General features: G+C 57.2%; 1 protein-coding gene across 4 annotated transcripts in view; it reads left to right on the forward strand.

Annotated features, from left to right (window-relative positions):
• The window catches only part of LOC128685596 (TOG array regulator of axonemal microtubules protein 1), a 398406-nt gene that overhangs the window by 157278 nt on the left and 228082 nt on the right, over positions 1-13046 (forward strand). The window lies entirely within an intron of this gene.

Here is a 13046-nt window from a genome sequence, read left to right on the forward strand (position 1 = left end):
GCATTAACAGGCTGCTGTTTCACTCATACAGCATTAACAGGCTGCTGTTTCACTCATACAGCATTAACAGGCTGCTGTTTCACTCTCATACAGCATTAACAGGCTGCTGTTTCACTCATACAGCATTAACAGGCTGCTGTTTCACTCTCATACAGCATTAACAGGCTGCTGTTTCACTCATACAGCATTAACAGGCTGCTGTTTCACTCTCATACAGCATTAACAGGCTGCTGTTTCACTCATACAGCATTAACAGGCTGCTGTTTCACTCTCATACAGCATTAACAGGCTGCTGTTTCACTCATACAGCATTAACAGGCTGCTGTTTCACTCATACAGCATTAACAGGCTGCTGTTTCACTCATACAGCATTAACAGGCTGCTGTTTCACTCATACAGCATTAACAGGCTACTGTTTCACTCATACAGCATTAACAGGCTACTGTTTCACTCATACAGCATTAACAGGCTACTGTTTCACTCATACAGCATTAACAGGCTGCTGTTTCACTCATACAGCATTAACAGGCTGCTGTTTCACTCATACAGCATTAACAGGCTGCTGTTTCACTCATACAGCATTAACAGGTTTCTGTTTCACTCATACAGCATTAACAGGTTTCTGTTTCACAGTTACATGACTAAACGTATACAAGTTTGTGTTTCACACTCACATAACAAAATATAAAGTGTTGTGTCTCAGTGGTATGGCAGGAGGGGGGGTGCCTGCCTGGACGGTGTCTGGGACAGGCAGGAGGGGGGGTGCCTGCCTGGACGGTGTCTGGGACAGGCAGGAGGGGGGGGTGCCTGCCTGGACGGTGTCTGGGACAGGCAGGAGGGGGGGTGCCTGCCTGGACGGGGTCTGGGACAGGCATTAGGGGGGGTGCCTGCCTGGACGGTGTCTGGGACAGACAGGAGGGGGGGGTGCCTGCCTGGACGGTGTCTGGGACAGGCAGGAGGGGCGGTGCCTGCCTGGACGGTGTCTGGGACAGGCAGGAGGGGGGGTGCCTGCCTGGACGGTGTCTGGGACAGGCAGGAGGGGGGGTGCCTGCCTGGACGGTGTCTGGGACAGGCAGGAGGGGGGGTGCCTGCCTGGACGGTGTCTGGGACAGGCAGGAGGGGGGGTGCCTGCCTGGACGGTGTCTGGGACATGCAGGTGGTGGGGTGCCTGCCTGGACGGTGTCTGGGACAGGCAGGAGGGGGGGTGCCTGCCTGGACGGTGTCTGGGACAGGCAGGAGAGTGGTGCCTGCCTGGACGGGGTCTGGGACCGGCAGGCGGGGGGGTGCCTGCCTGGACGGTGTCTGGGACAGGCAGGAGGGGCGGTGCCTGCCTGGACGGTGTCTGGGACAGGCAGGAGGGGGGGGTGCCTGCCTGGACGGTGTCTGGGACATGCAGGAGGGGGGGTGCCTGCCTGGACGGTGTCTGGGACAGGCAGGAGGGGGGGTGCCTGCCTGGACGGTGTCTGGGACAGGCAGGAGGGGGGGTGCCTGCCTGGACGGTGTCTGGGACAGGCAGGCGGGGGGGTGCCTGCCTGGACGGTGTCTGGGACAGGCAGGAGAGTGGTGCCTGCCTGGACGGTGTCTGGGACAGGCAGGAGGGGGGGTGCCTGCCTGGACGGTGTCTGGGACAGGCAGGAGGGGGGGTGCCTGCCTGGACGGTGTCTGGGATAGGCAGGAGGGGGGGGTGCCTGCCTGGACGGTGTCTGGGATAGACAGGAGGGGGGGTGCCTGCCTGGACGGTGTCTGGGACAGGCAGGAGGGGGGGTGCCTGCCTGGACGGTGTCTGGGACAGACAGGAGGGGGGGTGCCTGCCTGGACGGTGTCTGGGACAGGCAGGAGGGGCGGTGCCTGCCTGGACGGTGTCTGGGACAGGCATGAGGGGGGGTGCCTGCCTGGACGGTGTCTGGGACAGGCAGGAGGGGGGGTGCCTGCCTGGACGGTGTCTGGGACAGGCAGGAGGGGGGGTGCCTGCCTGGACGGTGTCTGGGAGAGGCAGGAGGGGGGGTGCCTGCCTGGACGGTGTCTGGGACAGGCAGGAGGGGGGGTGCCTGCCTGGACGGTGGCTGGGAGAGGCCGGAGGGGGGGTGCCTGCCTGGACGGTGTCTGGGACAGGCAGGAGAGTGGTGCCTGCCTGGACGGTGTCTGGGACAGGCAGGAGGGGGGGTGCCTGCCTGGACGGTGTCTGGGACAGGCAGGAGGGGGGGTGCCTGCCTGGACGGTGTCTGGGACAGGCAGGAGGGGGGGGGTGCCTGCCTGGACGGTGTCTGGGACAGGCAGGAGGGGGGGTGCCTGCCTGGACGGTGTCTGGGACAGGCAGGAGGGGGGGTGCCAGCCTAGACGGTGTCTGGGACAGGCAGGAGGGGGGTGCCTGCCTGGACGGTGTCTGGGACAGGCAGGAGGGGGGGTGCCTGCCTGGACGGTGTCTGGGACAGGCAGGAGGGGGGGGTGCCTGCCTGGACGGTGTCTGGGACAGGCAGGAGGGGGGGTGCCTGCCTGGACGGTGTCTGGGACAGGCAGGAGGGGGGGGGTGCCTGCCTGGACGGTGTCTGGGACAGGCAGGAGGGGGGGGGTGCCTGCCTGGACGGTGTCTGGGACAGGCAGGAGGGGGGGTGCCTGCCTGGACGGTGTCTGGGACAGGCAGGAGGGGGGGTGCCTGCCTGGACGGTGTCTGGGACAGGCAGGAGGGGGGTGCCTGCCTGGACGGTGTCTGGGACAGGCAGGAGGGGGGGTGCCTGCCTGGACGGTGTCTGGGACAGGCAGGAGGGGGGTGCCTGCCTGGACGGTGTCTGGGACAGGCAGGAGGGGGGGTGCCTGCCTGGACGGTGTCTGGGACAGGCAGGAGGGGGGGTGCCTGCCTGGACGGTGTCTGGGACAGGCAGGAGGGGGGGTGCCTGCCTGGACGGTGTCTGGGACAGGCAGGAGGGGGGGTGCCTGCCTGGACGGTGTCTGGGACAGGCAGGAGGGGGGGTGCCTGCCTGGACGGTGTCTGGGACAGGCAGGAGGGGTGGTGCCTGCCTGGACGGTGTCTGGGACAGGCAGGAGGGGGGGTGCCTGCCTGGACGGTGTCTGGGACAGGCAGGAGGGGTGGTGCCTGCCTGGACGGTGTCTGGGACAGGCAGGAGGGGGGGTGCCTGCCTGGACGGTGTCTGGGACAGGCAGGAGGGGGGGTGCCTGCCTGGACGGTGTCTGGGACAGGCAGGAGGGGGGGTGCCTGCCTGGACGGTGTCTGGGACAGGCAGGAGGGGGGTGCCTGCCTGGACGGTGTCTGGGACAGGCAGGAGGGGGGGTGCCTGCCTGGACGGTGTCTGGGACAGGCAGGAGGGGGGGTGCCTGCCTGGATGGTGTCTGGGACAGGCAGGAGGGGGGGTGCCTGCCTGGACGGTGTCTGGGACAGGCAGGAGGGGGTGCCTGCCTGGACGGTGTCTGGGACAGGCAGGAGGGGGGGTGCCTGCCTGGACGGTGTCTGGGACAGGCAGGAGGGGGGGTGCCTGCCTGGACGGTGTCTGGGACAGGCAGGAGGGGGGTGCCTGCCTGGACGGTGTCTGGGACAGACAGGAGGGGGGTGCCTGCCCGGACGGTGTCTGGGACAGGCAGGAGGGGGGGTGCCTGCCTGGACGGTGTCTGGGACAGGCAGGAGGGGGGGTGCCTGCCTGGACGGTGTCTGGGACAGGCAGGAGGGGGGGTGCCTGCCTGGACGGAGTCTGGGACAGGCAGGAGGGGGGTGCCTGCCTGGACGGTGTCTGGGACAGGCAGGAGGGGGGGGTGCCTGCCTGGACGGTGTCTGGGAGAGGCAGGAGGGGGGGTGCCGGCCTGGACGGTGTCTGGGACAGGCAGGAGGGGGGGTGCCTGCCTGGACGGTGTCTGGGACAGGCAGGAGGGGGGGGGTGCCTGCCTGGACGGTGTCTGGGACAGGCAGGAGGGGGGGTGCCTGCCTGGACGGTGTCTGGGACATGCAGGAGGGGGGGTGCCTGCCTGGACGGTGTCTGGGACAGGCAGGAGGGGGGGTGCCTGCCTGGACGGTGTCTGGGACAGGCAGGAGGGGCGGTGCCTGCCTGGACGGTGTCTGGGACAGGCAGGAGGGGGGGTGCCTGCCTGGACGGTGTCTGGGACAGGCAGGAGGGGGGGTGCCTGCCTGGACGGTGTCTGGGACAGGCAGGAGGGGCGGTGCCTGCCTGGACGGTGTCTGGGACAGGCAGGAGGGGGGGTGCCTGCCTGGACGGTGTCTGGGACCGGCAGGAGGGGGGGTGCCTGCCTGGACGGTGTCTGTGACAGGCAGGAGGGGGGTGCCTGCCTGGACGGTGTGTGGGACAGGCAGGAGGGGGGGTGCCTGCCTGGACGGTGTCTGGGACAGGCAGGAGGGGGGTGCCTGCCTGGACGGTGTCTGGGACAGGCAGGAGGGGGGTGCCTGCCTGGACGGTGTCTGGGACAGGCAGGAGGGGGGTGCCTGCCTGGACGGTGTCTGGGACATGCAGGAGGGGGGGTGCCTGCCTGGACGGTGTCTGGGACAGGCAGGAGGGGGGGTGCCTGCCTGGACGGTGTCTGGGACAGGCAGGAGGGGGGGTGCCTGCCTGGACGGGGTCGGGGACCGGCAGGAGGGGGGTGCCTGCCTGGACGGTGTCTGGGACAGGCAGGAGGGGGGGTGCCTGCCTGGACGGTGTCTGGGACAGGCAGGAGGGGGGGTGCCTGCCTGGACGGTGTCTGGGACAGGCAGGAGGGGGGTGCCTGCCTGGACGGTGTCTGGGACAGGCAGGAGGGGGGGTGCCTGCCTGGACGGTGTCTGAGACAGGCAGGAGGGGGGTGCCTGCCTGGACGGTGTCTGGGACAGGCAGGAGGGGGGGGTGCCTGCCTGGTCGGTGTCTGGGACAGGCCGGAGGGGGGGTGCCTGCCTGGACGGTGTCTGGGACAGGCAGGAGGGGGGGTGCCTGCCTGGACGGTGTCTGGGACAGACAGGAGGGGGGGTGCCTGCCTGGACGGTGTCTGGGACAGGCAGGAGGGGGGGTGCCTGCCTGGACGGTGTCTGGGACAGGCAGGAGGGGGGTGCCTGCCTGGACGGTGTCTGGGACAGACAGGAGGGGGGGTGCCTGCCTGGACGGTGTCTGGGACAGGCAGGAGGGGGGTGCCTGCCTGGAGGGTGTCTGGGACAGGCAGGAGGGGGGGTGCCTGCCTGGGCGGAGTCTGGGACAGGCAGGAGGGGTGGTGCCTGCCTGGACGGTGTCTGGGACAGACAGGAGGGGGGTGCCTGCCTGGACGGTGTCTGGGACAGACAGGAGGGGGGGTGCCTGCCTGGACGGCGTCTGGGACAGGCATGAGGGGGGTGCCTGCCTGGACGGTGTCTGGGACAGGCAGGAGGGGGGGTGCCTGCCTGGACGGTGTCTGGGACAGACAGGAGGGGGGTGCCTGCCTGGACGGTGTCTGGGACAGGCAGGAGGGGGGGTGCCTGCCTGGACGGTGTCTGGGACAGGCAGGAGGGGGGTGCCTGCCTGGACGGTGTCTGGGACAGGCAGGAGGGGGGTGCCTGCCTGGACGGTGTCTGGGACAGGCAGGAGGGGGGGTGCCTGCCTGGACGGTGTCTGGGACAGGCAGGAGGGGGGTGCCTGCCTGGACGGTGTCTGGGACAGGCAGGAGGGGGGGTGCCTGCCTGGACGGTGTCTGGGACAGGCGGGAGGGGGGGGTGCCTGCCTGGACGGTGTCTGGGACAGGCAGGAGGGGGGGTGCCTGCCTGGACGGTGTCTGGGACAGACAGGAGGGGGGGGGGGTGCCTGCCTGGACGTTGTCTGGGACAGGCAGGAGGGGGGGTGCCTGCCTGGACGGTGTCTGGGACAGGCAGGAGGGGGGTGCCTGCCTGGACGGTGTCTGGGACAGGCAGGAGGGGTGGTGCCTGCCTGGACGGTGTCTGAGACCGGCAGGAGGGGGGGTGCCTGCCTGGACGGTGTCTGGGACAGACAGGAGGGGGGTGCCTGCCTGGACGGTGTCTGGGACAGGCAGGAGGGGGGGGGCCTGCCTGGACGGTGTCTGGGACAGGCAGGGGGGGGTGCCTGCCTGGACGGTGTCTGGGACAGACAGGAGGGGGGTGCCTGCCTGGACGGTGTCTGGGACAGGCAGGAGGGGGGGTGCCTGCCTGGACGGTGTCTGGGACAGGCAGGAGGGGGGTGCCTGCCTGGACGGTGTCTGGGACAGGCAGGAGGGGTGGTGCCTGCCTGGACGGTGTCTGGGACAGACAGGAGGGGGGTGCCTGCCTGGACGGTGTCTGGGACAGACAGGAGGGGGGTGCCTGCCTGGACGGCGTCTGGGACAGGCATGAGGGGGGTGCCTGCCTGGACGGTGTCTGGGACAGGCAGGTGGGGGGGTGCCTGCCTGGACGGTGTCTGGGACAGACAGGAGGGGGTGCCTGCCTGGACGGTGTCTGGGACAGGCAGGAGGGGGGGTGCCTGCCTGGACGGTGTCTGGGACAGGCATTAGGGGGGGTGCCTGCCTGGACGGTGTCTGGGACAGGCAGGAGGGGGGTGCCTGCCTGGACGGTGTCTGGGACAGGCAGGAGGGGGGGTGCCTGCCTGGACGGTGTCTGGGACAGGCAGGAGGGGGGTGCCTGCCTGGACGGTGTCTGGGACAGGCAGGAGGGGGGGTGCCTGCCTGGACGGTGTCTGGGACAGGCGGGAGGGGGGTTGCCTGCCTGGACGGTGTCTGGGACAGGCAGGAGGGGGGGTGCCTGCCTGGACGGTGTCTGGGACAGACAGGAGGGGGGGTGCCTGCCTGGACGGTGTCTGGGACAGGCAGGAGGGGGGGTGCCTGCCTGGACGGTGTCTGGGACAGGCAGGAGGGGGGTGCCTGCCTGGACGGTGTCTGGGACAGACAGGAGGGGGGTGCCTGCCTGGACGGTGTCTGTTACAGGCAGGAGGGGGGGTGCCTGCCTGGACGGTGTCTGGGACAGGCAGGAGGGGGGGTGCCTGCCTGGACGGTGTCTGGGACAGGCAGGAGGGGTGGTGCCTGCCTGGACGGTGTCTGGGACAGACAGGAGGGGGGTGCCTGCCTGGACGGTGTCTGGGACAGACAGGAGGGGGGGGTGCTTGCCTGGACGGTGTCTGGGACAGGCAGGAGGGGGGGTGCCTGCCTGGACGGTGTCTGGGACAGGCAGGAGGGGTGGTGCCTGCCTGGACGGTGTCTGGGACAGACAGGAGGGGGGTGCCTGCCTGGACGGTGTCTGGGACAGACAGGTGGGGGGGTGCCTGCCTGGACGGTGTCTGGGACAGGCATGAGGGGGGTGCCTGCCTGGACGGGGTCTGGGACAGGCAGGAGGGGGGGTGCCTGCCTGGACGGTGTCTGGGACAGGCAGGAGGGGGGTGCCTGCCTGGACGGTGTCTGGGACAGGCAGGAGGGGGGTGCCTGCCTGGACGGTGTCTGGGACATGCAGGAGGGGCGGTGCCTGCCTGGACGGTGTCTGGGACAGGCAGGAGGGGGGGTGCCTGCCTGGACGGTGTCTGGGACAGACAGGAGGGGGGTGCCTGCCTGGACGGTGTCTGGGACAGGCAGGAGGGGGGTGCCTGCCTGGACGGTGTCTGGGACAGACAGGAGGGGGGGTGCCTGCCTGGACGGTGTCTGGGACATGCAGGAGGGGCGGTGCCTGCCTGGACGGTGTCTGGGACAGACAGGAGGGGGGTGCCTGCCTGGACGGTGTCTGGGACAGGCAGGAGGGGGGTGCCTGCCTGGACGGTGTCTGGGACAGGCAGAACTGAGAGTAACTACAGACAGAATGCTGTATTGCATGAACCTAAACATTTTATGTCTTGAAGAAGTGGTGTCTCGATGACGACGAAGGGCTTAGTATCCAAGGCATTGGAGCTTCCCTTCCTTTGAATTAATTGTGGTTACCTTCCCTTTCGCAATGTTGCATGAGCACTCCGTGTTTAGCGCCTCCCCGTGAAGATGATGGTAATGTACGTGGGTACAAAACATCTGCCCCAGTTATACACAGAGAGCTCTGTATGAGTGTATATAAACAGGTGTGTAAAACAGTGCATTGCCCCAGATATACACCGAGAGATGTATATCAGTGTATATACACAGATGTATAATGTGTATTTAATGAGAAGGATTCTTGAAACTGCTGTAGAATGGGTGAATTGTGTCAGTAATGACCAAACTACATCTTTCATATGACATGTCAGCAGCACCACGTGGGCTGTCAGCGATACCAAGTGATCTGTCAGCGACACAACGTGATCCGTCAGGAGCATCAGGCGATCTGTCAGCACCACGTGATCCGCTAGGGGCACCAGATGATCTGTCAGCGACACCATGTGATCCGCCAGGGGCACCAGGTGATCAGTCAGCGTTACCAGAATCATATAAATGTGTACAATAGATAATGACATAACTAATATTTCAAACATTTATTAGACCTACTTGCATATGCTTAGTAACTTTTAACACCTAAATTCAAATCGTAATGAAGGACCGTCAGTGAATGAAGGGAAATCTGGACGTGGTGAATCAAAGGATGTCTTGGTATGTAGCAGGTCCTTAAACCCTTGTTCCTCAGCACCTTAGCAATCAAACTAACCTCCTACCACTTACCTCCTCCTACAAGGGCTCAACATCAAGCCTCCCAGGTGTGAGGCTTGGTGTGTCAGGGCCAGCAGTGAGTCACAATGCAGGTGCTCAACGAACACCTGGGATTTACAGTGGATGATCAGTATGGTTGGTTTACTAAGGTTCAAGGCCTATTGACTGCATGAGGGGTCATTAAGGCCGCAACCCGCATGTACACTAACATCATAATTAACTTAATTCTTAAAACTGAAATTAAACTTTAATCTCTAAAGCAGCGATTACTGTAAACTCTGTGAACATAGTAGGGAATCAATGTAAAATAATTATAATCGAGTGTACCTGGAGGTTGTTGCGGGGGTCAACGCCCCCGCGGCCCGGTCCTCGACCAGGCCTCCCAATGGATCAGGGATTGTTCAACCAGGCTGTTATTGCTGGCCGCATGCAATCTAACGTACGAACCACAGCCCAGCTGATCATTCCTTGACTTTAGGTATTCAGTTTCCTCTTGAAGACAGCCAGGGGTCTCTTTTTAATTCCCCTTATGCATGATGGGAGGCTGTTGAACAGTCTTGGGCCCCGGACACTTATTATGTTTTCTCTTAGTGTACTCATGGCACCCCTGCTTTTCATTGGGAGTATGTTGCACCGTCTGCCTAGTCTTTTTCTTTCATGAGTGATTTCTGTGTACAGATTTGAGATCAGTCTCTCTAGAATTTTCCAGGTGTAGATTATGATGTATCTTTCTCGACTGTGTTCCAAGGAGTACAGGTCAAGGGACTTCAAATGTTCCCAGGAATTAAAGTGCTTGACTTAACTAATACGTTCAGTGAAGGTTTTTGTGTACAGCACTATTCGATCCTTGAGAAAACAAGTAACCTAAAGAGGATCATCATTGGCATGACATTCCTTGTTTTGAAAGTTCTCATTATCCATCGGATCATTTTCCTCGCAGATGTGATAGTAACACTTTTGTATTCCTTGCAGGTGAGGCTCTCTGACATTAACACTCCCAAGTCCTTCATTATTTTTTCGCACTTTTGTGCGGTTAGAATTTGTTGTGTACTCTGTTCTAGCTATTATTTCCTCAGGTTTTCCATAACAAGGTAACTGAAATTTTTCCTTATTGAACATCATATTGTTTTCCGCGGCCCATTGGAAAACTTTGTGTATAACCGCTTGGAGGGTTACCGTGTCCTTAATGGATGACACTCTCATGCAGATGCTAGTACCGTCTGCATAAGAAGACACGATGTACTTTGAACATAACCTTTCACTGTGGCAGGCACAGACTTAACTGCTAATTACTGTTCTTTGTTCTCTGTTGGTTAAAAGGTTAAGGATCCATCTGCCCACTTTTCCAGTAAGTCCTTTAGCACGCATTTTGTGCGCTATTACACAATGATCGCACTTGTCGAAGGCTTTTACAACGTCTGTGTATAGTATATCTTCATTAATATTGACTCGAGTGCATCCAAGGCTATATCATAGTGGTCCAGTAGTTACTAGAGGTAGGAGCGACCTGCTCTAAATCCACGTTGCTATTTTGGTGCAGTCGTAGGGAATCCAAGTGGGTGGTGTAATTCTTAGAACTCTTTCAAAGATTTATATGCTGTGGGACGTTAAAGCTATGTGTCTGTAATTCTTTACTTAAGGCACACGAGAGGGGTTTCTTGCAGTTCATGACGATCACGGAAGTCCATGAGTCTGGGTCTGGGGCAGAGTGCATGGTCATATTGTCAGTGAATTTTTCAAAGTCAACTGGAGTTATGATTGTTAGAAATTTGTCATATATTGACAAGGTTTTGAGATTCGTTCATGAATATTTTATTTGGATTATCGATATTAAGTTTGATTAATGGCTCATTAAACACAGTCATACTGAGACTTCAGTGTCTCAAAGTTCTATCTTGTCTGAGCAAGAGCCAGTATATGGCTCTATACTGGATATGGTTTTTTGTATAGTTTTTTACATATGAAAAGAAATATTTTGGATTTCTTTTCATTTTCATTAATCACTTTTAGCTCCTGTCTGTCCTGGATCCTGTGAATAATTTAACTTATGTTCAGTATTTTCTGCTTCCCTAGTCAGTGCTTCCTATAAATATATATATATATAAAATATTACGTGTTATTGACGTTTAACATGTGTGTTGACGTGTGTTTATGCAACTTTTTGTTTTATCACTATGACAGATTTTTCAGATTTCTTCAGAAAATGAAAATGCTTCTCATGCTTTTTAGACCCAAAAAAATTATCTGATAGTTTGTTTAATGACAACAATGAGAGGCTGGTGGGCACTAAGTGTGAAATTACCACAACACTGGTCACGAGCACACACACTAAAATATCAACATTAGGAAGAATTTATTTGGTTCTACGAAGAGTTTTTCTCTTCTGGGAAATCGTGGTAACTAGTACAATGGCCGACAAACTGTATGTACAGCAGTTCCTTAATAAGCAGGCAACGGCGATTGTTTTACAAGGTAGTTCGTCTCTCATTTCATAGGATCATCTAGTAAAACAGTGGTGCTGGCGACCGTCCATAGTAACTCACTAGTATTGGTGCCTGAGTTCGGAAGGATGAACTATGAAGAAATAGTGGCAAAACTAATCAAAGAACAAGAAGAAATATGACCACAACATGAAATATACTCCGGGAGTATAGGATAGAATAGGATCTTTACCTGGGACGACTCCGACGAGTCTGGTGTCAATTTATAATTTAAAGTGTACAATATTAAATGGGTTTTACAATGGAGCTGGTTTTATCTTGTGGAAATCGAAATAAAAAGTGTTTTATCCGTTAATAATTTAGAGGCAGGGAGTGAGTGAAACATGGCAAGCTTCATCCATAGACTTTAATTTTTTTTTTTTTTTAAGTCGAGCTACAGCCTAATGTAATCTAACCTATCCCTAAAAAAATCATTCTAACAATTTGCACAACAAAACTATCTGTACACTTTATAAATTCTCACTAAAGTTGCTGGAGCACCTAAAGTAAATATTAACCGAGAAGACGCAAGTTACAGAACAAGCTTTGTGACAATGTTTCGCTTTATGTAGAGCTTTATAAAGTCAGTAATAAATGAAATAAACTGAATATATAAATAGTGGATTAAAGTCTTCCTATCCGGTGGTGAGCAGGTTACGTATAGCCTTAATGACCTTAGTGTAGTCGATAGGCTATAAACCGCATTAACCAACCAACGTGTATATGTATGTATGGAGTAATGTTGGTGGTGGTGCAGGTGTTCCAGGAACAAAACATTCCTTACTGCGAGAATTACCAGAATTGAGCGCAGACTAATCCTGGACTAGGACTGTAATTTTCTGCAGTATTTTAGGATGATCAGTTCATTGGCCTCACTCGGGGTTTATTAACATGCTTACGTATTCTGTTAGTGAATCCTCACACCATGGGAGACCTACTGGGGTAGGTGGTAGGTATGCATTGCTCTGTTTAGGCCTGTTAAGAAATTGTTTTATCATGAAGACGTTTATTAGGCAGCGTTTCTCTCACTGACTTTGTTGGGTTGTCTTAGGTTGAATCTGTATAGTTTATCACAATGTATGACTACGTCGTCTGTGTGTGGGTGTGACAAGGTGGGCAAAACACAAGATCTTTTAGTGCTTGTAACGTACTTAGTACGTTACGTTAAAATATGTTCTGGCGTCTAGGGATAAAAACCTTGTCTAGGGGCATTTAAAATGTTAATAAAATACACCAGCCTAGGGCCAAGCTTGTTTCTTCACAAAAACTAGATGGTCAGTACTTATAAGGAAGGTCAATTAAATTCACTTTTATAAAAATATAACTATATTAATAGTAAACTTACATATACAGCATACAAACTACCTTCTACATATTAAATAAACACACCCGTATACCTGTACCAGGTACTCACTCTAGGCCACCTACAAAATATTACCTAAACCCACTAGTACAGTGGTACTAGTTACGTGTATATATACAGTGAGGCTCCATGACACCTCGCTCTTCTGCTGCCAGAAACACTTCACCTGTACTCTTGAAAACAGGCCTTCCACATGTTAGGGTCTCACAGGTAAAATAGTGAGAGTACAAAAACAACGTATGACCTAAACTTACCCAAAATACCGCCACATACTTAACCAAACACCATGATGTCTTGCTCCAGCCACCGCTCTTCCGGTACACACACACACACACACACCTGTCCTGTCCTGGCTATTGGCATTGACCAGGACTAATACGCGTCCTGTTTCAGAACAAATCCAGCCACTGACATTATTACTGGAGCGTTTTTTTTTATACATATTTTTTTAAAATGCCCTGCGTAATAGTGCTGCTATGTTAGCACAAGATTTGTTGATGCTGCTGTTGATATATTAGCACAATACTTGCTAGTGCTCCTATGGAACTGCTCGGTAAAGCTATTTGTGGTTAAAAATGCAACGTTCCGACCTAGTCTGTGAGGCGTCATCACGAGAGCGGCCGGAAATTTTAATACGATTTTTT

Source organism: Cherax quadricarinatus, chromosome 23, assembly GCF_038502225.1.
Source record: "Cherax quadricarinatus isolate ZL_2023a chromosome 23, ASM3850222v1, whole genome shotgun sequence".
Lineage (NCBI taxonomy): Eukaryota > Metazoa > Arthropoda > Malacostraca > Decapoda > Parastacidae > Cherax > Cherax quadricarinatus.